Here is a 25386-nt window from a genome sequence, read left to right as displayed (position 1 = left end):
CATGAAATGACTCAACACCGCCGCCAATACAGACAAAATTTGTGGCATGCTTGTAGGGTTGTTACGTAACACTGGTGACAAATTAAACCGTGTACCAATCAGGAACATCGACGTAAAAACCTGATTCTGGTAGGCTCAGTTGTACCTATAGAGCCAACCAGTAAAGCCTCAAAGACAGACAACAGCTGTCACCTATTTTCCCCATTACTGTAGTAATGTTTACAAAAATCCTTTAGATTAGCATGGTATTAAACGTATAGTCTTTAGCATAGCTCCTGCTGCCATTGGTAACTTCTTGGAGGTTCTACTAGCTTAACTGCTGTGAAACTCTGGTTTATGCCATTCATTACTGTATTGAACAGGCAATTGAAGAGTATAACACTTTTATCAAATTGATATTGAGTACTGGTAAGTCGTAATACGATGCAATATGTCACAAGACCTACTGTGTGGCAGGGGGGCGTGGTGGCTTCTTCGTGATGAGTAACGGCGTCACCATCTACTTGGAAACCGTGTCCTCGATTGCTACTGGCTGAACAAAGCACGATCACAGAGGGCAGTGCGGATTTCCTGGATTGTAATTGGCTGAAACGCTCGAGACAGCTTCCTTGTGGTAGCAAGCGGAGATGGACAAACGCCATAGCCTAGGTGGTACACGAAATGTAAGAGCGGGTTAATAGGTTTGAGATTTTTATAATAAAGAGACACAAGCACAAGCCAGAGCTGAGTATGGCCACTTGTGTGGGCATTTGAAGGAATGGTTCGGAGATCTTATCAGAAACATTCCGCGTGAGCTATAACCGAGTGCAGTCACATATCATTACCTAGAGCGTAAAACTGTGTTAATCTCTTATTACTATTCCGGAGTGTCCTGTGCTGATATATACGAGTGTCGTGTTGTGTAATACCTCGTGTGTAACATTAATAGTGCTGTTTCAACAAGTAAGCATTCAATACAATGGGTGCCCTAGGGTAAATTTTATGTACTCTTTACTGAACAATAGATCCATATTTTCCTATGCCCATAATAGTTGCAGCATCACGTCGAAGGCATGACCGAGTGTTATCTTCTGCAGCCAGAGAGACATCTGAACAAGACACGAGATGAGTTCTACAGAAAAGTTGTGAGGCGTGCTTGATACAATACTGGGTCAATAAAGCCCTCACATGTTCGGATAAGGTGTTACAACCAAGCACCAGCGTGCGTTTCATTCGCAGTGTAGTCACTTTATATGGCGTCCCTGGTGGGGATGATTGTGAGTTATTGTGAACGACTGTATTGAGAGAGAACAATGAAGTAGATAGAACAGTGTATTTATGAGAGTAATCTGTTGAACAGTGTCTGGGGTTGGATCTACAGTGATGAATATACAGCGTGATTGATTCCTCCGGGTACAAACGCTGGGGATTTGCCGATGAGAGGACACGAAACAAAAAAGGTCTAACGAACTTAATTCCGAAAATGTATGGTTTCCATGCTAGAGTCATACATCGTTACAGAGACTGCGGCCTAATACGCGCTGCACCATGCAGGCACAGTTACAGTACGTGTTGAAATTGGTTTCCATATGCCTCAATACATGCTTGTACGCGCCGTAGCATGTTCTGTCTCTCACGTTCACATCGGCCAGGCTGCATCCGAACCGTGTCAAACGCAGCATGAATACGCTGCTTCAGTTTCTCCACATCTGGAATGGGCTTTGCATGTACGATACTTTTGAGAAGGGCCCAGAACCAGAAATCGCACGTGTTGAGATTCGATGAACGGGCAGGCTATCCAACTGGACCCCCTTGTCCCATCCATCGATCAGGGAAGACACGACTGAGATGCCTAGGAACGTTAACGGCGAAGTGGCTTGAACACCACCATGTAGCAGCCACGTAACTCTTCGGTTCATCGCTGGCACTTATTCCACCAAGAGAGGCAAAGTCACCGGCAAGAAACGCTCATAGTTTCGGCTTGTTAGGCGACGTAGAAGGAAGACTGCTCCCAAAATACGGTCGCCAATGATCCAATCCCACACATTCTGGCTGCACTGATGATGATGATTCGCTGTCACCATCCATGAGGGTTCTGCTTACTATCTCACAATTGGGTAGGTGGCCTCATCTGTGAATGGGATGGATGGTACAAATCCCGGAATTGTGGTGAAGAAACCAGTGACAAAACTGCCCCCAATGTGGAAAGTCTGTCACTAGTAACCCTGCACACGCTGTAAGTGATAAGGGTAGTAACAATTGTCATGGAGAATATTCTACACGGTCGTCTGGCTTACCCTGTACTGGCGGGCTAACTGGCAGGTATTTACACGGCGGTCGACTTCCACAGTGTTAATCACGTTAGGTCCGGTGTCCGAACATTTCGTGTTCGTCCTTCATGATTTCCTGCTTCCTGAAACGACCCTGTCTCAGACAAACGGTGAAACACTGTTGCAAACATTGAATGCTGTGGTTATTGCCGACGGGGATAGGTCTCCTGATACAACCTTGCTGTCCGCCGCCCGTTGCCATTTGCCTTTCCGTAAGTAAAAGCCACGACGGCAAGCTCTCGATTCGAATACGGAGCCATTGTGTACAACGCTGCGTCACATCCATTACAAGAGCGGTTAGCAAGAGAAGTGAATCGGACACAACATTACCAGTTATTACGGCAGGAGAGGGCGTTAGAGCATGAAGTATGAGAAACAGTACCACCCTCTAGGAGGAAACCATGCATACTGTAACTGTGGCTGCGTGGTACAGCTCGTGTTAGACCGCAGTCCCTATGATAGAGTGTGATTGAATAAATGGTCTCTAGCATGGAACCATGAATTTCCGACATAAGTTCATAAGACTTTTTTGTTCCATATCCTATCATAGATCAATCCCTTGAGTTTGTAAACGGTGGAAAACTCACTCTGCGTATGACAGTTTTCAGTTGTAAAGAGAAAGAAAAATCCATGACTTTGCCATGGAAAATGCTATGGGATGGGCGGCTCCACGATAAAATGTGAAGAATTAAGCTTTTTGTGCTCTTCATCCCACACTAAATACTGCTAAATGTCAGTTAGTGTTTATTTAGCATAGCCATAGATCACTGTAACTAGCTGCTGTCCAGTGTCTCTGTTTTATTGGTCTTTGGTGACAACATACGTGCTACCGAGGCATGAATGTTTATCTGTAAATGCAGTCTTCTCCACTTGGCACTGTAGATAATACCTGCTTAAGTTCATTTCAGAATTTCTTAACACTTTTCAGTGGCATAATATTACAACACTTGTCATGAAGTCTAATTAGCTATTTACATCAGCCCTCTCTTATGTATGTTCCAGAATCAAATGTCAAGTCAATGTATGAAGAGTGTTTTGCCATCGACGTAACTATCCACTAGCATTTGCAAAATAATACAGTGTATGATATGAAATTCCTAGAGTTTGTTTATATTATTATTGAAGCACATTTCACTGTTCGTGTATGAATATCGTTTTTACTTTATACTAAAAAATGCAAGTCAGAGAAATGACTTTTTTAAGTAATGTTAACTATAAAAATAACACATAGTCTGTTTCTCAGTATTTCAGAAGTGATAAAAGCAAAATATGACACCTCACAGATACTACGAGGGTCGTTCAATAAGTAATGCCCCACACTTTTTTTAAAGCCATTGATATAGACAAACGTCCTTGTTCAAAAAAATGGTTCAAATGGATTTAAGCACTATGGAGCTTAACATCTGAGGTCATCACTCCCCTAGACTTAGAACTACTTAAACCTAACTAACCTAAGGACATCACACACATGCACGTCCAAGGCAGGATTCGAACCTGCGACCGTAGCAGCCGCGTGGTTCCCGACTGAAGCGCCTACAACCGCTTGGCCACCCCGGCCGGCGACGAGAGTGTCAGTGATGCAGCGAAAACATGGCTACGCGTACAGGACAAGAGCTTTTACCAGCAGGGAATACATGCTCTTCCACAACGTTGGCGTACGGTCATAGAAAGTTATGGGGACTACGTAGAAAAATAGGACATGGACAAGGCATGTTGATGTATATTGTCACCAAATTCTGACTCTTTAACAATAAATATATTCTGAGAAAAAAAAAGTGGGGCATTATTTATTGAACGACCCTTGTACAAATGCCGCAGCGTACAGAGTGAAAAAAAAAATCCCTGGCAGTCATTATGCCAAAACACATTTGTGCGATTCCGTACACATGTGATGTGTTTTGCATTAGGCTGACTCAGTAACTGACACCGTTTCCAAAAGACTCTGAAAGAGTTCGTATATGTATAGCAACAGCTGCCTACATCTGCTTGTGTGTAGCACTGTAGCTCACGATGTGCATTGGGAAGCAACACCAATTTCTAATCTTCAGCATGGGTTAAGAATCTTTGGCATAATAAATGAACAAATGTGAAAGTCGCTACTGAGCTGTTTTCGATGCCCTTTCAGGGAACAGTTTTACGGCCGGGGACCGGCACGCCTTCCCGCCCGGAAAGCAATGCGTTAGACCGAATTTTGTACTTACTCTTAGAACAAGCCGTGAAGGGTCGGCGATTAGTATCCGAAGAGGATGTACAGCAGGCAGTTACGGACTTCTACACGCAGATTGACACGATGTTTTACCAAAGGACTATCTTCAACCTGCTGCGTCGGTGAGATGCTTACCTCAAACACGGCGATTTTCGCTAACTGGCTTACCGACTCTCAACTGTACGGCCTTCGGACGAAAACTTTTTGATCGCACCTCATACATACGACATGGAGTTGTGAGTCATCGTTAAAGGAGGTGCTGAATACGGTGTCCTCTAATCGTAGGACACGGTTCTTTCCGACATCTTGGGAAATTAGGAACTCTCTGAAAAACTACGGATTGGTCACGGTTGCGCTAACAGACAATTATGACACCTTACCGTAGTGGCTCTACATCGTTAATGGGACTTGCATGTATCACAGATTCGAAGCTTCGCCACAATCAAAAAACCGAGGTATTGAGATCGAAGGAACGAGCTGCCCAACGTACTGGACCTCCCCGACCAATCCACTGACCACAAAATGTCAGTATGGGGCGTTCTCAGATATTTCGAAGAAAATGAGCTTGTGTTACATTGTGCATGAACAACATCTCCAGCCGTTGTTGGAATAGTACCTCCCTAACGGAGCATCCAACTCGTTTGATCGGACCTGACGATACCTTGCACCAGTCAACCTGTTTGGTAGTATGTAAGGTCCTATCAGCCTACAGCCAATAGCGCCAGAGGCGAAGATGAACAAGCGCTCACGGCTATTATGGTGTGCATTTTAGAACCCATGTTTACTGGACATTTTTGTGTTGTTTCGGATCATACTACCGGCTCTCAAAATGCAGAATTCGCGCAGTTATTCGGTTTTTGAACGCAAAGGCCACTGGGCCGATTGAAATCCGATTGACGGAAGTGTATCGTGAGTCGTGCATGGATGTCAAAAATGTTCATAAGTGGTGTAGAGAGTTTGCAGCTGGTCGGACCGAAATTCACGACGAACAAAGGAGCGGGAGACCGTCAATTTCTGAGGAGACAGTGTTGAAGGTCTAGCAAAGCATGCGTGAAGATCGGTGGATCACCCTGGTGGATCTCTGCACGTTGGTTCCTGAGGTTTCCCGAAGCACAGAACATTCAACTACCGGATAGTGTGCGCAAGATGGGTGCCACGCATTCTGACTGAGAACTACATGCGGCAACGAGTTGATGCTTCCCGCGCATTTCTTCACCGCCTTGCAGTCGAACAGGAGAACTATCTGGACTCAAATGTCACGGGTGACGAAACCTGGGCATACCACTTTACACCTGAGACCAAGCAACAACCACGCCAGTGGCGGCATCCTTCTTAGCCAAAGCCGCGGAGATTCAAACAAACACAGTCTGCCGGTATAGTCATGACAACCGTTTTTTGGGATCGAAAAGGGGTATTGTTGGTCGACTTTGTGCCGCCTGGGACGACAATTATTGCTGACAGTATTGTGAGACTCTGAAAAAACTCAAACGGGCAATTCAGAACCGGAGAAGAGGAATGTTGAGCAAGGGCGTACAAATTCTCCATGACAACGCTCGCCCATGCATCGCTCGGCAAACCGATGCTCTCCTGCAACAGTTTCACCCTACAGTCTTGACTTGGCGCCCAGTGACTCTCACCTGTTCCCTAAGTTAAAAGAACATTTGGCCGGAAGGCGATTCAGCTCCGACGACGAGGAGAAAGAAGAGGTTCATAACTTTCCGAACAGCAAGGCGGTGAGCTGGTATGATATGGGCTTACAAAAACTGCCACAGCATCTACAAAAATGCATCGACAGAAATGGTGATTATGTCGAAAAATAGCTAAATGTTCAAGCTGTAAACTGATGTAAACCACTGTAGATATAAATAGGTCTATGTACTTACAAAAAATAGGAGATCTTACTTTTGGGATTATCCTCATACATCTCTACTGGTCGATGTCGGGGCCAACGTCTTGCTGCATTAATAACCTCCCCTACATTAATAACCTCCCCACCGGGTGCATTCTTGATTGGGCCAATCGCATGGCAGTCCGAAAGTGAGTGATCAGGGCTGTAGGGAAGTTGAGGAAGAACAGTCTAATGAAGTTTTGTGAGGTCCTCTCGGGGGCACAGACTTGTGTGAGGCTTTGCGTTGTCATGGAGAAGGAGAAGTTCGTTTGCATTTTTGCAGTGAGGACACAGTGAAGTCGCTTCTTCAGTTTCCTGAGTGTAGCATTGTACACTTCAGAGTTGATCGTTGCACCATAAAGGAGGACATCAAACACAAGAACCCCTTCAGAGTCCCAGGAGACCGTCGCCATTACTTTACCGGCTGAGAGTGCAGCTTTGAACTTTTTCTTCGGAGGGGAGATGGTGTGGCATCACCCCATGGATTACCGATTTGTTTCTGGTTCGAAGTGATGAATCCATGTTTCATCGCCTGAGACGATGTTGGACAAAAAATAGTTAAGATCAGTTTCGTAACGCGTAAGCAACTCCACACAAGTGGTTCTTTGTTGCTATTTATAGTCTTCTGTTATGCAGCGAGGAATCCAGGGGTCACAGAACTTTGAGTGCCACGACTAGTGAACTAGTGTGTCACTACTACCAACAGGAACATCCGCCCGCAGCTCGTGGTCTCGTGGTCGCGTTCTCGCTTCCCGACCACGGGGTCCCGGGTTCGATTCCCGGCGGGGTTAGGGATTTTTACCTGCCTCGAGATGACTGGGTGTATGTGATGTCCTCATTATTTCATCATCATTCATGAAAGTGGCGAGTTTGGACTGAGGAAGGGTTGGGAATTTGTACGGGCGCTTATAACCGCGCAGTTGAGCGCCCCACAAACCAAACATCATCATCGTCATCATCATCAACAGGAACGTCCATTTGAGCAGCGATTTGTTTGGTTGTGATCCGTAATCACCTCGAATGGAAGTGACCTGACGTTCCAACACTGCAGAACTCACAGTTGTGAGCGGCCGGCTAGCACGCGTGGCATCGCACGGGTGTGGGTGTGAAATCTTATGGGACTTAACTGCTAAGGCCAGCAGTCCCTAAGCTTACACACTACTTAACCTAAATTATCTTAAGGACAGACACACACAACCATGCCCGAGGGAGGACTCGAACCTCCACCGGGACCAGCCGCACCGCACGGGTTTGTGCGACCTTGTTGCGATGATGACAGCCGCCTCGCCCAACGGCTCACCGTGCTTTTATTCACTGCCACTCTCCGTAGACACTCTGCAAGCGCCTTTGAATATTTGGGACGCTCTGGTTTCCCGCCACAGAAACTCAACGGCAGCTCTCTTGTTGGAACGCACCTCCGTCACAGGCGCAGGCTTGAAGGATACGTGTATCGCCGCCAGCTATAGGAACTTCATGTAACAGTAGAGGCTCAAGCGGGAGTATTGCACGATGTCCCACAAGAAATTCTGCATTTTTCCAACCAAAAGTAGCCGAAACAAATCTGTCTGCATTATTTATAGGGCGTCTCTCGTGTTACAGCCCAGAAACTTTTACTGCACTAATGACAACAAATGCCGTGTGGCCTACTGCCTGGTGCAGTTCCTTCGTTTGGACTCCACTTCGGCGGGTTGCTTGTTCCTGTGCCAACAACAGCCGGCCCATCCATACGGTCACCCATCCAAGTGCTAAGCGGGAGCGACGTTGCTTCCCTTCAGTGATCTGTCGGGGGCTTTGGCTTTACTATACTGAATGGACATGATACTGTGTTTCATAGTTATAAAGAAAATATTTATTATGCAAGTAACGTCCAAATATTAAACAAACCCGTGAAACTGTCAGTATCTCTTGCGTATATTTCGACAGATCTCTGTCTGTGCCATACGCAGTTTTCAGAGATACCATGTAACACACACACCTTTCACTTAACAGCGCACTATAAACTACAAAAACGGCGAAAAAATGAAAAATTAGTTAATGTTAATTACGGTCATTAGTAACGAACGCGAAAAATCATTATCGCAGTCAGGAGAGAACTTTTAGCGTGGGTTCTGTCGGCTGCGTCAGCCCATACTACTGTGCGTCTTGTGCAGATGGCGAGTGCGTGTTAACCTGTCTGTAATGCTTATGGACAGGCAGGACAAGGACGCGAGCAAATACACATACACTTATCGTTTACGAGTTTGATCATGACCACACAGCGGTTGAGTCATCCTGGACGTTAGCTTATCGTGGCACAGCAAATGAACGAAGTAAACAGCGATGGTTCAGATCCGGTGATGTGCACCCGAAAAGTAAACAGCCTGGACATATACCACAGGCCGTAGGCAAGGACGAACTGCGAATACTGATGGAGTCATACACTTTACACAGCAAGTGGAAAATCACAGACATAGGCTTACAGGAAGACAATTTAAAATGAATATTTGTGAATTAGAAAATATTTACGCAAATTTTTGTCGTTTTGTTGGTTGAACATAAATTCTGCAACTGAACAATATTATATATGCTCTCTTTAAAATCGTAAATTATACGCCAAAGAAATCTACGTACTGACTAAGCGAGGCAGTGCAGTGGTTAGCACAATGTACTCGTATGCAGGTGGGCGGCGGTTCAAATACCAGTCCTGGCATCTAGATTTAGGTTTTTCGTAATTTCTCTAAATATCTTATGATCCATTCCGGGATGGTTTCTTGAAAGGGCATCCCCAGTCCCCTGAGCTGTGGCTGAGCCACTTCTCCACAATATCTTTATGCTCGTTGCTTATTGGGGCTTCAGGGCGCAAAACAGCTGACGTTATATCCCCAAATCTTAACTTAAAATGGTCGTCTTTTAGGTAACACACTCCATAGTTCTTGAAGTTAGTTGACACACTGGACTATAAACGGCATTAGCCAGTGGGTAAAACAACAATGAGTAGTGATAAGAAAGCTTGGAACGCTAGTTAAAAACAACAAACGCAGTGGAAAGGTAAAATGAACAATTGCAACAGCCCTCTCTCCCCCCCCTCCCACCCCTTTTTTTAGTGGTCGTTCGGTGAGTGTTTCTAGGAGAACCGACGCCCACGGTCGAAAATTAAATCCCCTTCGCCATGTTGCTACGACAACGATGAGTAGAAAGCCATCTGCGACCTGTGCTGTATCTGGTAGGACCACCCGCAGGTACATACACACCTGAAAGCACGAGGGATTTAAAAACTGGCATCGGGTTAAGAATGGCGCGCCGCCAGTGGTTCTTTACAGTGACAGCAAAGTGGTGCGGGTTCGCTGCTTAACTGATGATGGCTAAAAAGACAGTGCGCAATATGAATTCTAGCTAAAATTATCCGGCCCGACGACATGGACGAGAGGAAGTTGCCCGAACCTTAGGAATGGATACAAAGTCACTGGGCTCCTCCGTAGGCGAGTGATCAGCGTGAGTGACTGTCATGCGATTCCCGGTACTGCCAAGGATTTTTTCTTGGTGGGAGGACTGGTGAGGGTGCCCTCAGCCTCGTGGTGCCAAGTGAGGGGAACTTGATTGAGAAATAGCGGTTTCAAGGTCTACAAAGCCGGCGGGAGAGCAGTGTGCTGATCCGATGCCCCTACATACTGAGTCCGTATGACGCCGCATGGCGGAGCATGACACGGCGGTCGGTCGACATCCCTTGTGCCTTCAATTCCTAGACGAGGAGCTCTCTCGCCCCCTCTCTCTCTCTCTGTCTATCCAGCTTGTTTTCACTGAGAAATGATCGATGTTCGTGCTAGAGTTCTAGAATGTTCTACGCATAACGAAGCCAAAATTAGCTTTGAAGGGTTTTGCATGAAGTGTTTAACTAATACGGAAGTAAAAATCTATCCACCCTCTTGACATCGAAGCAAACTGTCTAGACACTCGGTGACCGTAATGGCACTGAAACATAGGATGACACAGAAAAGGTCGGAAACCTAGAAGTCTTTTTCCAAAACTGTTTCATAGAAAAAGATTACTTTGTAGTTCCTCCAATAAATCGTCGCACGAACTACAAAATGACAGATGTCGAAATGACTGGTCAAGATATAGAAATCGCTCAACAGAGGAAAGGCCACTGGACCTGAGTTGATAGCAGTTCGATTATACGCATTATATGGGAAGGAACTTGCCCCTCTTCTAGCAGCACTGTACCGTAGGTCTTTGGAGAAGAGAAGTGTTCCCGATGACTGGAAAAAAGCACAGCTCACTGTCGTTTTCAGGAAAAGTCATCGAACATATAACGCATACCGGTACGACTCTATCTCTGACGTCGGTCTGTTCGTCAGTTTTTGGGCATGTTTTACGCTGGCGTGTAATGTCGTTTCTGGAGACTGGAAATCCCATCTGCAGGAATCAGCATGGGTTCAGGAAACAACGATCACGTGAAGTCTGGCTCACTCTGTTGGTCCAAGAGGCCCAGGAAGCAGCGGATATCGGCGCCCAGGTACATACCGTATTCCTTGTTTTCCGTATGGTATTCGATACAGTTCCGCTCTGCGGGTAAATGAACAAAATACGAGCGTACGGAATGTCAGACCAACCGTCAGATTGGATTGAAGAGCTTCTAGCAAACAGAACACAGTAAGCTATTCTCAATGAAGATAAGTCTTCAGATATAAAAGTAACTTAGGCCGTACCCCAAGGCTTATAGGATCATTCGTTTTTACGATATACAGTACATAAATGACCTAGAAGATAACGTCGGAAGCTCCATGAGGTTTTCCGAGGACGATACTGTTGCATTTAGAGAACTTGCAGCGCTAGAAAACTGTAGAGAAATGCAGGAAGACCTGCAGAGGATCAAATCTTTGTGCAGGGAGTGACAATTGATCCTCAACGTAAACAGTTGTAAGGTATTGCGAACACACAGACGGAAATATCCATTATTGTATGATCACACGACTGTCTATGCTACCTTGTTTCTGGAAACAATGTTGCCTATATTACTTTGTTCGCTCATTTATGAAATTAACTTGAAAACTGACAAATATAAAGCAAACCCGAGAGAAATGTGAGGCGAAGCGGTGTCTAAACAAGCAGACACAGAGAATATTATGTAAACTGATGGAGGACGGGGGGGGGGGGGGGGGGGGGAAGGAAAGGAAAGAAACTTCTGATGTCAGTTGCATCGGGACTGTATGTGGAATCAAAGCGGCGAATGAAAATGTGTTTGGGAGCGGGTCTCGAATACTGAATCTTCTGTTTACTAGGCAGCTGCGTTAACCAGTGGGCCACCAAAACACAGTGTTCATCGCAATTCTGCGGACTATCGCGACATGCCTCCCGGCCGTCACACACCCTCACCTAGCGCCCCTATCCGCGGACCCCGTAGATGTCCTCCATGCTCGCTACTTTGAGATGCCCTCAGAAAGTGGAACGGAACTGTGTACCTGTACTGAAGGTGAGGGATTCATTGCCGATCGAGGCGAATCAGTTACATGAATGGGTAGTGTCTGTTCTTTCGGACATGTCTGAAAGAACAAACACCACGCATTCATATAAAAGAAGTAGAGAAAACAGCGGCGAGACTGGAGCTGCCACAGTCGCCGAAGGTACCCAAGGAGTGGGGGGTTGGAGCACACGCCTTCTAGTCCTACGCCATCGGAACGACCCTGTAAGGTGTCAGGCAAATCGAACACCTTCCGTGAAAACCTTGACATGATAGCAAATCCGTATGTCACATAGCTCCGAATAAATCCTGACATTAAAGTAACCAATGTAATACGATCAACGAGTGAGCAAATAGAATACCATAGACTAACACAAGAACGCCTAAATGCGTGTCATACCTTCCCACCGTGAAACAGACGCAGTTCCGAAGGGAGAAAAGAGAACAGAAGCCGAGAGCAGAGTCATGTAGGCTAGGAGGCGCTACGATAAGGGACGGACACCCACGTCGCCAGCCGACCGCCAAGACCACCCCCAGCCCATGTTAAAAGATAGAGCCCTCCAGAAGAAAAGTATAGATCTTACGATAACACTAAAAGGGCCACACCAGCTGCAAGTTTTAGCGCGATACTATATGCGTCTGTTACGTAGCAAACATTAAACACATTGCCCCACCATGAAAAGTATAACGTTTCTCATTGGATAGACAGAATTTTTGTAGGCGGAGCTTAAGGTTAACATTGAGACCCTGATTGGTCAGTTGAAAACACAGCCAGATATCTTTTCTTAAACCAACTTCGGTAAATTGTAGTAAGGAGAAGTTAGAAAGAGTCGCTTCCGAGAGGGCGAGCTGGACAGAGCTGCGCCGGCCGCCGCCCCCTGACGCTGCCTAACCAACGACACGGTAACGAACGCACGCGATGTCGCATGAGAGCCATAAGGCTTCACTCAGAACTGCAGAAGTCTCATCTGTTACATTCCCTTTTTGCGTAATACTAGTGTCGATCGTCAATTAAAGCTCATGGTATTCACATTTGCTATTAGAAGTTAAAATCTGAAACGCGGTGATTTTTCTGTTATATAATTATTGAGAAGCCACACCAGCCACTGTAATTTACGACAAGTTAAATAAGTAATTAAAGATAATTGAGGGTCACTGTAGACCATTTTGCTACTTTTCTCTTTTATGAAGCTTAACTTAAACCTAGATTATAGATGTGATATGGCATAGGTCATCCTTCGATCCATTGTAGAACTTGGAAACCCATTCAGGGAATATTCGTTCACATTTTTGTTGAACGCAGTTGGTTTTTATCATCCTGTATTAATATATTTCCTTTTATCAACAGTGTAATTTATAAACAATGTTTTGTGAGTAGAATAAAATTTCCAGTGGTAAACTTAACTGCTTTTTCGACGTTATTTTACCAGCCAAGTGAAAATAGGAAAGCCTTGAACCCCTTCCACTAAATTTAGTTAGTATTAAGATTCTTTTACAGTGAGTGCAGTGGAGCTGAGGCTGAAATCATTAAGTATTTGATTATATCATCGCTAGTCTCACTGAACTCTTCTGAACTATAGATGTGATGTGTGGTCTGGCGTCTCCTTACCAGCAACAGGTCCCAGGTTCAAACTAGTCAATTCACTAAAAAACACGCTCAGAGCGTCGTTGCGCGAAAGTGGTAGGGAGACACGACGTAGAACAAACAGACACAACGCAGAATGTTAGAACCCCTCTGCTTATTTCTATGTTCTGTGGCTGCGGGTCGCCGTAAATACAGCCGAGTGAGTGTTTTGGGCTAGTTTACCGGTAGTGGCCCCCGGAAGGAGCAGCCCGGCCGTCCGCAGGGAGCCTTGGCCTGGAGGCCTTGCCGCCCCACACAGAGAGAGGCCTGCCGTAATTGTGTTTCCGGCGGCGCGGCGGCGGGTAATGTATTCCATCAGCGCAGCCAGCAGCGGCAGCAGCAGCAGCAGCCGGCAGCCAACCAGCGCCTGCCCGCGGCCGCAGAGATTTGCCGCTCCTCTGAGAGGTGGCTGCTGGCGCCCTCCTCGGGACCCCCGCCGCACAAACTTGCACAACCAAGTGCTGAGAATATTACGCTGCTGCTACAAGACACCCAATATCAGTATCGGCATCAGACTGAGGCACGAGGGAGAGAAGTTCCTCGTGACGGAAGCTCCACGGCAACAAAAACCATTGTTTAGCACGCCAACGGATATATTGAAGCAAAATTCGTCGTTTAAATACATAATATTCTCTGTGTCTGCTTGTTTACTCACTGCTTCGCCTCACATTTCTCTCGGGTTTGCTTTATATGTGTTAGTTTTCAAGTTAATTTCATAAATGAGCCAATAAATTCAATAATGTAGATAACGCCGTGAACAATCTGTATATTGAGCAAGCAGTAAAGGAAACAAAAGAAAAGTTCGGAGTAGGTATTAAAATCCATGAAGAAGAAAAAAAGCCGGCCGGGGTGGCCGTCAGTTCTAGGCGCTACGGTCCCAGGTTCGAATCCTGCCTCGGGCATGGATGTGTGTCATGTCCTTAGGTTAGTTAGGTTTAAGTAGTTCTAAGTTCTAGGGGACTGATGACCACTGCAGTTAAGCCCCATCGTGCTCAGAGCCATTTGAACCATTTGAAGAAATAAAAATTTTCAGGTTCGCCGATGACATTGTAATTCTGTCAGAGACAGTAAAGGACTTGGAAGAGCAGTTGAACGGAATGGACAGTGTCTTGAAAGGAGGGTATAAGATGAACATCAACCAAAGCAAAACGAGGATAATGGAATGTAGTCGAATTAAGTCGGGTGATGCTGAAGGAATTAAATTAGGAAATGAGACACTTAAAGTAGTAAAGGAGTTTTGCTATTTGGGGAGCAAAAAACTTATGACTGTCGGAGTAGAAAGGATATAACATGTAGACTGGCAATGGCAAGGAAAGTGTTTCTGAAGAAGAAAAATTTGTTAACATCGAGTATAGATTTAAATGTCAGGAAGTCGTTTCTGAAAGTATTTGTATGGAGTGGGGCCATGTATGGAAGTGAGACGTGGACGATAAATAGTTTGGACAAGAAGAGAATAGAAGCTTTCGAAATGTGGTGCTACAGAAGAATGCTGAAGATCAGATGTGTAGATCACGTAACTAATGAGGAGGTATTGAACAGAATTGGGGAGAAGAGGAGTTTGTGGCACAACCTGACTAGAAGAAGGGATCGGTTGGAAGGGCATGTTCTGAGGCATCATCGAATCACAAATTTAGTATTCGAGGGCAGCGTGGAGGATAAAAATCGTAGAGGGAGACCCAGAGATGAATACACTAAGCAGATTCAGAAGGATGTAGGCTGCAGTAGGTACTGGGCGATGAAGAAGCTTGCACAGGATAGAGTAGCATCAAACCAGTCTCCGGACTGAAGACCACAACAACAACAACAATACAAAAGCCACTTTCTCATCCTGAAAAATTACAAGCAGCGATCTGTATTACTTGGTAAAAACTTTCTAAAGCCGAGATCGCATAGATATTTCTTTACTTACAGACGACCGGTTTCTATAGAATTTGCTGTACTCTTCATGTCTTCAAAAATTTCTGTAATAAAATGTGTTCATTTTGTGTTGGACCTCTTTTCCAGTTCTGGTGTAGATAAGATGTAGCACATAATATAAATTTTGTCATAAAAAAATATTTAAGATCAAGAAGGACCTTGTGCACATGGTCATGTCAATGTACATAGCGCTCACAGATGATTGTTACGTCATAAAAAGCACAGTATGCAATGAAATGCACAGCAACACATCTGTAAACGTTAGCTGGACCTGTTATCGTCACTGAAGACCCACCTTACACGGCGTATAACGTACATCTCCTATTTTATTGTATACTGTGTTTTTTGCGATGTAACAATCACCTGTGAGTGCTGCGTCTATTGACATGGCCATGTACACAAGCTGCTTCTTGATTTTAAATGTTTTATTTACGACAAACTTTTATATTATATGCTACGTTTTATGTATATGACAACATGGCGCGAGGTCTAACTTAGAATGAACATAATTTATAACATAAATTTCTGAAGACATGAAGCAGACAGCAAAATTTGTCGAAACCAGTTGTTTGTAATAAAGAATAATTTTTGCGATCTTGGCTTTAGAAAGCAAATTTCTGAAGACATGAAGCAGACAGCAAAATTTGTCGAAATCAGTTATTTGTAATAAAGAAATATTTTTGCGATCTTGGCTTTAGAAAGCTTTTTGCGGTTAATAATTTTTGTAAAGCCTCGTCGCCAGTTTTGTAAAGGCCTCATTGCTACCGCTGTGGAGGCCGAGTTGCCACTGTTGTTACGATAGGCCGAGTTGTGAGTTCGTGAAACGGCTTCTGGTGCAATACGCCGCTAAGACAATTTCTCCCTGTCACTATAACACAGCTATGCCCCAGGGTCAGGTAACGCAGAACGAAGGTTCTACGATACTCCAACAAATCAGTAAAAAAGTCACACAAATAAGTTAAATGATTTACGTATCTTTGTGACTTGTTGAATTATGAAGTCTGCAACACTGCTTGCAATATAACACAAACTAGGCCCTCAATGGCTAAGTGCTAATAAACGTAGGTAAACTTCCCAGATAGCGAATGCAATTTACAGCAAGTGTCTGTTCACTTCTAGTAGTTCACTAAACGATGTTCCGTGTCTACGTCAGCCCTGGACGATAATCGATAACCAAGTCGGCGAGAGCTGGTCTTTTGTCTTCGGAGTAGGTTTCTGTCCATTTTCGTCCTGTAATTGGCGGTTTGTACTAGGCGAAGCCGATATCTTCACCCTCATCGCCGCCCGTGGCGCTAGTGGAACTCACGGAAGTGGCGTGTCTCTATGGTACTGCCACCAGCCCTCATCCTTGCGACTGTGGTGCTTTTGCCTTGGATGTGTCTTGTTCGGACGACACATCAATAATGTTTATTAAAAAGGAAAGCGCACTGCCTTCAGTGGCAAATCGTGAATTTCCTTCAATACGCGGGGACCCATCTTCAAGTGCTTCATCCGTCTACGTCATTGTTTGAATTTAAGTTACTACTGGTCCACCAACAGCGGTAACACCAGTTCTCATCAGATCACCAAAGTTAGGTATTTTTGGTCTTGGCTAGTACTTGGATGGGTGACCGTCTGGGTCTGCGCAGCGCTGTTGGAAAGCGGAGTGCACTCAGCCGTTGAGAGACCGATTGAGGAGCTACTTGATTGAGTGGTAGCGTCTCCGGCCACGAAAACTCACCACGGCCGAGAGAGTGGTTTCCTGATCACAAGCCTCTACACATCCGCATCTGGTGATGCCTATCGGACGAGGATGACACGGCGGTCTGTAGGTACCTTTGGGCCTTTTGAGGCCTCTTCAGACGCAATTATACTATTGATCCTTTTAAGAGTACATACGTATATTGCAGGGTGGCATCTGCTTCTATAGGGTGTCCCAGGAGAAACGGTCAATACTCAATATTAAGGGATATAGCAGGGATGATCATTCGAAAAACACTACTAAACATGGTCTCTAAAATGCATTTCTTGAGTACTACTTCATCTTCGACAATGTGAAACAAATGTTTTGTACAACAACCTCTTTGCTTTCCAGGTTTTGAGAGGTGTTACTATGGACCAAAACAAGAAAAAAAGTCCAGTGCACGTGGACTCTAAAGGGCTTACCTTAAGAAATATGAGTAGGCCTACTCGGTCACCGCTGCTAATGTGAAACACATCTCTTGTATTAAACAAACACTCGTAGCTCTTAAGGTATGATTTTAAGGCACACGTTTACTAGACCTTTTCCCTTCCAATGATCGTTCCTGTCATATCCCTGAAAACCCACCATTCCTTCTGGCATGTCCCATATATGGAAATGATGTTAACATTTGGATGTCCTTTGACTTGTCTGAACAACGTTTACAGAAGTGCTGTCAGGCGAAAACTCCGTATGCGTATATGAAAATACGTGTAACCATACCGGGCTTAAGAACTATGTAACCACTGCTGGAAATAATTAGTGATTTTTCCATTTCGTCATTGTTTTGCACAAATTTCTGTCGAAATGTACCATCTTCCACTATGCCTGTGAACTCTTAACGGGACCGGTAGTAACCTAAATTCAATAAAGGCGTAGACTGATCAAGCACCTGAGGTTCCGGAGCTCGAAATGCATCGTGCATCGAAATGAAAATCTGCATTTCTGATTGAAAGCGGTTTGTTTTCTTTCTTACGAAAATAATACAGTCACTGAGACAACACTGACGGCAATGGACAAAACTAAGCAACAAAGTTAACTTTACAGTAGCACTGCTCTTTTTATATTCAGTTAAGCATATAAACTAAAAGGGGTATGTAAAACTTGCCTGTATGTACCTCAGGACTGTGGTTAGTGGTTTCCTTTGCACATTTGCCTATAGTTACTGCATATGTCTGTCAGTTCCATTGCGACATGTAAACTGAACCTAAGGTTTCAAAAAATGGTTCAAATGGCTCTGAGCACTATGGGACTCAACATCTGAGGTTCAAAAATGGTTCAAATGGCTCTGAGCACTATGGGACTTAACATCTATGGTCATCAGTCCCCTAGAACTTAGAACTACTTAAACCTAACCAACCTAAGGACATCACACACATCCGTGCCCGAGGCAGGATTCGAACCTGCGACCGTAGCGGTCGCGCGGTTCCAGACTGAAGCGCCTAGAACCGCTTGGCCACTCCGGCCGGCGAACCTAAGGTTTCGATTAGAGCAATAAAAACTAGCTCCTTTCATGATTCGTGGTCTGGAATACCATCGTTAGCCGTTAGTGTGTGTACCTCATTCGTAACAACGTGTTAGACCGGTGTGGCCCTTCTTCTGGTATTAGTATACAGCGTTTAGTAATACATGAGGATATTTTTGATCCGTCGTTACAACTACAAAAATGCGTGGTTTTTTTCACCAGACGCGTTTCGCCTTATTGAGGTGACGCATCAACGGTGGTGGTGATGTTTCTGCTGGTTTCTCGTTTACATCGGGAAATCCCGTCTGCTAGCACATCGTTATCTTTCTTTGTTACACACTGAAAATTTTGGTCTAGTTTTTAGATGTTCTGTAGCGCTATGCATTTCTCACAACACACGCTGAATTCGCAGTCGGAGCCTACCACGATCGTTTAAGGATTAGAGACTTTCGTTTGACTTCAGTGACTAGGAGTGACGCGAACAATATTGTAAGAAGTCTTGGCAAGAGGAAGAACTTTTTGATCAAGGGCGATTAACGGAAGAAGAGGCTGACCAATGAGAATGGATCCATATAGCCCCTAAGCCTGACTGGCTGAATTTTGAGAGTTGTATGGAGTTCACAAAATCTAGTTGTCAGTTGGCAGTCTTTCTGGGTGTAAGAGAGGGGTCGTTGGATGCTCTGGAAAGGAATGCCGTTTGATACTGCTACTGGTTCGTGACCTCGGAACCTACTGATCCACCTTTGTCATCAAAGTTCTTTTGCAGTACGGAAAGCATTCAAGAATTCTCATGTGCGCTCCCGTGCACTCGCTTGGAATTCTGATCAGCTTTTTCTCCAATTTTTGTTGGAGAGTGTTATGTCTTAGTGCGTGCTTACATAATTGGTAGGATGAGACCTGTTTTATAGTGTAGTCAGCAGCCAGCTGGCTGTAGCGTCAAGCTCATCGGTATTGCCAGAGCCTGGACGTCTGTGAAGGTTCCTGGGGATGTCGTGAGTGGCGCTTTGAACTTCGCCAGCCGGCCAGAGTGGCCGTGCGGTTCTAGACGCTTCAGTCTGGAACCGCGAGACCGCTATGGTCGCAGGTTCGAATCCTGCCTCGGGCATGGATGTGTGTGGTGTCCTTAGGTTAGTTAGGTTTAAGTAGTTCTAAGTTCTAGGGGACTGATGACCTTAGAAATTAAGTCCCATAGTGATCAGAGCCATTTGAACCATTTTTGAACTTCGCCACCAATGGGATGATCTGTCCAACGAAGAACCTCTAGGCCGTCGACCAATAAAGACCGTCAGGACGGTGTTGTAAGCGGGGATGACCTGGGCACCAGTCGTCTAGTTCGAGATTAGTCCCGTGTTTACAGTTTGTGCAGAACGTTACACCGAGCTGTTAATAACTAGATCTACAGGCAAACATTCATTTTTCTTGGAAACGTGAAGTGTTGTGGTTGTGGTGTACCGTTACATAAATGCAGCTGCGAACCGTTGTCCTGCTTAGCTTTGTGGAGATTTCTGCAGAAACTGCATGAAAACAGTTGGATGCGGTGTATTAACTGACAGTGGTGTACATAAACGCGTGCGGTAGCCGTACTTCTGAAGCTCTGTGAATGCACCCAGATTGCCACAGGGCATTTATTATTGATGTGGCAGGAGAGAAAATTTAAACCCTGTTTCAACCGTACTGAGAACTGATCCCAGTCCCGCAGTAAAACTGTCCTTGCTAATTAGTGATGCGATACCCGAAATAAACAGTAATAACTGACTGATCCGTATAACATAGTACTGTAGAAGAAATGGAACATGTCAGTTCCTGCAACAGAACTTCTAGCAAAACAGGGTGGAGCAATTTGCATCTGACTAATACATCAGCAATACTACTCAATACGAAAGAATAGCCTGTTATAAATTCACATGGGAGTGAGTATGGAAAAATATAAAGGTGTGCTGAAACTGTTTTACATAGGGGGAAGGGGTGGGACCTGCTCAAGTACTCGGCCTATAGAAATTAAAAATTTACGTTTAATGAATTTACGAACGGTGTCGAAGTGATCCGCGACAAACGACGGAATGCTTACATGAAATTAGAGTACCTGCTCGACTTTTAAAGTTAAGCGTGCGTCAATACCAAACGACACAGAGGGGTAATAGGGCCGGCCTCGGGCAAGTAATCTCCGCACTCGTAACACTGCATGAAATACGCGAGCCGCAGCTCCAAGTTACCTCGGTCTGATTTCAGGAGGCAATTACAAATTGTTAACGATATAATATTTGCCAATTAGTGCAATTTATTTTAAGCACTGCAGAAAAAGTTGTTAATTATTCATTATTGGCGCGGCTGTGAATCAGAATAATGTATGACCAGTGAATTATGGATGCAATTATATTTTTTCGCATGGCTGGCCACGTAAAAACGAGCGCACCAGCTGCGGTATTCACTTGCACGCGGAATTAACTTACCTCTGGCGTTCGCAGCTGAGAGCCAAAAGGTGTTTTAGGTGCCTGTCTTTCGTCATTTTGCATTAGTTTCCGTGTGTTGTTAATTCAGATCCATTAATTTCTTCTTATACTTCCTCTCTGTCTTCCTATCAACCCACCGTTTCTTTAGTGTCAAGATGGTATATTAGGGTAGGTGTGAAAGGTTCCACGTCGTCTGGACCAATACTTAATGTGTGCGTAAATTTTCGGACGCGGGATTTTCTTTTCTCAAAAATATTGCATTTTTCCTTACCTTAAGTGTTCGGTATGAGTCAATAAGCTGTCGTCTTTGTATTAATAAGGTATCGGTGATGACACGTATGGACTAGGGCCAAATGAAATCCTTTTAGGACACTGAAGGAACAATATTGTTATAACGGTGCCTCTGTCGACTTTATGTAATTTTGTTTTCATCTGGGATAGTCATTAGAATTGTAAATTGTAATTGTGAACTTCAGCTGTGACATCGAGTAGTGAAATCAATCTGAGAATGTCTATGGCCCCTTTTTATGTTAATCCAATAAAATAAATCAGAAAATCAGTCAAATCTGCGTGTCGGCGACATATTGCGTACTGAGAGAAAGAAAAGAGCTAAACAATTAATCTGTTCTTGGTCACGAAGGCATTTAAAAACATTCAGTAGGTTAGGTGATGATGATGATGATTATTAGTGTTTTAGGGCGCACAATTCAGTAGGTTAGGATCAAAGCTTCCAGACCGAAGACACACACACACACACACACACACACACACACACGCACGTAGCCACAGTCATATAAAGTGTGTTACATAATGACGTTTTAAAAATTTGTGAAGTATTAGATGATGAAATTCAAAACATTTTGCAATAGGGAACCTTTAGCTGGAAATGTGAATCAATGCACTTTCTGTGAATTCGGGAGGGTAAATGAAACACCAGAATACTGTATTTTGGAAAACTTTTATGGTCGGTAGAGCACAATCAAATATTTTAACGAAATACGTAGACTCTAGAGCACATGTTCAACGTGACGACCATAGACTTCGTTACATAATGTGAAAGAGGAACCATATTATGTCTGATTTTCCGTAAGATACCGGGCTTAAACCTGATGGTCTCCAACCCTGTAAACACTCGCTCAACAAATTTGGGTGCTGTTCCTACTGGTTTTGAGTACTCCAGGGACTTTATGCTATTCCATAAGAAAAAAAAACACATGAAGGGTGAGCTGAAGGGAGCGCGCAGACCAAGAGGCTGGGCAACCCCCTCCAGTTACTCGCTATCTGAAGCTGTCTGTGACAGGTGCCCCGATTCGACGACCAAAGTGCGCCAGAGTGTCATCGTTCTGAATCTACAAGCTAGCGCTCAGCTGAAAGGGAGCTTCTCCTGTAAGACGTTTGCTTCGTTTCCTTTTGCCAGTCGCAGTGCACTGCCTGTTATGATACGATGGCGCGTCGGGTAGTCCGTTGTTCGATATGTCGAGGGAATGCAACGTTGTGAATGGGGTTTCCGATTAGAAGTTTGACATACTGGCCTGTCCTACCCTCGCAGCATGGAGGTGGAGTCCCACATGCCATTGGATATTCAAGGGCCATTGAGTAGCATGGCGTAAATAACGATTGTGTACCCATTTCTATACATCCGATTACAGCGCCATCTGCGGCGAAATGAAGAAAATGCTTCATACAAAACGGATGTAGATTTTGCCGTAGAATCTTAATTTGCAATAAAAAACGGGGGTTCCCACTGAAGATTTCAAAGTTACCCTTCCACCCACGCATGGGGTGGGGTGGGGGGGATGTCCCCCTCCGAGACAAACAAATTATAACTTTTTTTGGTCTGATGTCTAGTTTTCGAGATATTTGAATGTCTTCAGTATACACCTACCTATAGCAGGGGTGCGGAGTGCAGATGATTGCACACAATATCAAATCTCTACGGAACTTTCTCTTACTGACATCCCCCACAAAATGATGAAAGGAAGAAGTTTATCGATTACTATTATACATTTCAGCTGTTAGTGCAATAGAACTGTAGCATGAATCACGTTTTAATTTATTATTTTTCGAACTACCTGTATTCGCGACATGTTTTGCAGACATACCGGAAAAATTATATTGTTGTACGATACGTAGTTCAGCAGGTATGACGTCAGAAACACTGAGATGCGAGAAAAACTGCGGCATCCACACCTGACGTTTTAACTTATCACTTCTTTGCTACTGCCTCTATTTGCAACACATTTAGCAGACAGCATCCACGTATATCGATGAATGTACCTACAAAAATATATCACTGAACGAGATATAGATCAGGAGGTATGATGTCAAATACAGAGATGTGTGAATAATTCCCGCATCATGCATGACGTTTTAATTTATTACCTCATTACTACCAATTCTATGCACAATAAATTTCGCAGACAGTAGCCACATACACCATTGGATGTACCAGCAAAATTATATCATTGTACGATGCATAGTTCAGGAGATATAAAGTCATAAACATCGAGCTGTGTGAAAATGAAAGTACAGAACGAAAGTCGCAAATATGTGTGCATAATGAAATATGTTGAAAATGTGAAATATGTAAAACACATGTAAAATATATTTGCCATGTCCATACGTCGATAAAGTCATGGGTAAAATTTTTATCCTAAGCCCCTGAAATAATCTCAACCAAATTTGTTCCAAATATTAGTTAGGTCTGGAAAGAAATACTGTGGGGTAAAAACCGCCAGCCCCTTTATCGGTGTGGGAGTGATAATGTGGTGAGAGTTGGGAGGCGAAGGAGGTTGACAGATAGAGTTGGGGGAAGGAGGGGAGGGACAGAGTTAGGGGGAGATGGGGAGAGGGAAAAAGACAGTGAGAGTGTGAGAAGATGGCAGAGAGAGGCGGAGGAGGAAATGGACAGATAGAGGGGAGAGGAGGAGACGGATAGAGAAAGCAGAAAGGGGGAGATGGACGGAGAGAGGGTGGAGTAGGAGATGAACAACGAGATGGAGGGGGGAGGTGAAGATGGACAGAGTGGGGGAGGAAGACTTCGAAGAGAGTGGAGTGGAGGGAGTGCTCAGTTAGTGGGGTGGTGGAAGAGACGCACCGAGAGAGGGGGAGAAGGGGAAATGGACAGAGGGAGGGGAAGGAGAAGGTGGACTAGTAGATGAGTGGAACAAATTCGTAACCGGGCACGCTTTTATAAACAACTGTTTAACCGCGGATAACACCTTGGGACGGAGCTAGTAAAATCATAGAATACTTTTCTTTCGATTGCACCCGAAGCGCAGGACACGTAATAATACGAAATTTTTAAAAGGAAAGGTCCATACTAGCTGCAACGAAGGTTAGCCTGCCGCTGTGGCCTAGTGGTTCTAGGTGCTTGAGTCCGGAACCTCGCTGCTGCTACGGTCGCAGGTTCGAATCCTGTCTCGGGCATGGATGTGTGTGATGTCTTTAGGTTAAAGTAGTTCTAAGTCTAGGGGACTGATGAACTCAGATGTTAAGTCCCATAGTGTTTAGAGCCATTTTTTTGCAACAAAGGTTAATATTCTTCATTACGACTGTTACTTCGGCTTTATTGCCATTCTCAAGTAACCTGCGAATACAACATCGTTGAAATTATCTACGCATATAGTCGTCGTCCATGTGAATAATTATACACTGGTAATTACGTCTAGTTTGATTAGATGTCCATATTACATGTATAATGAACTGTCATTGTCTCAGTCGTAGAGATTACGTGACATGTAGTAATCATAAACATATGGAATACGTGTTGTCTTTTGTTCGAGAGTTCGTTTACTATAAAGCAAGATTTGACATATATTTGACAGTTGGTTTACTACCGCGCTATTTGTTTACAAAGGCGTACGTACCAAATTATAATTATTCACATGGACAACCACCATATGTGTAGATAATTTCAGAAATGTTGCCTTTGCAGGTTGTTTAGCCGAAACAGCTGTTGTAATAAAGCAAAGTGATTCTTCAAAAATGGTTCAAATGGCTCTGAGCACTATGGGACTCAACTGCTGAGGTCATTAGTCCCCTAGAACTTAGAACTAGTTAAACCTAACTAACCTAAGGACATCACAAACATCCATGCCCGAGGCAGGATTCGAACCTGCGACCGTAGCGGTCTTGCGGTTCCAGACTGTAGCGCCTTTAACCGCACGGCCACTTCGGCCGGCAGTGATTCTTCTCCAGACTGCATTTTACTACATTCACTCCACATTCGCTGGTCCCGGCGGAGGTTCGAGTCCTCCCTCGGGCATGGGTGTGTGTGTTTGTCCTTTGGATAAGTTAGGTTAAGTAGTGTGTAAGCTTAGGGACTGATGACGTTAGCAGTTAAGTCCCATAAGATTTCAGACACATTT

Source organism: Schistocerca americana, chromosome 2 (assembly GCF_021461395.2).
Source record: "Schistocerca americana isolate TAMUIC-IGC-003095 chromosome 2, iqSchAmer2.1, whole genome shotgun sequence".
Classification (NCBI taxonomy): domain Eukaryota; kingdom Metazoa; phylum Arthropoda; class Insecta; order Orthoptera; family Acrididae; genus Schistocerca; species Schistocerca americana.
Note: the sequence above shows the minus strand (reverse complement) of the source record.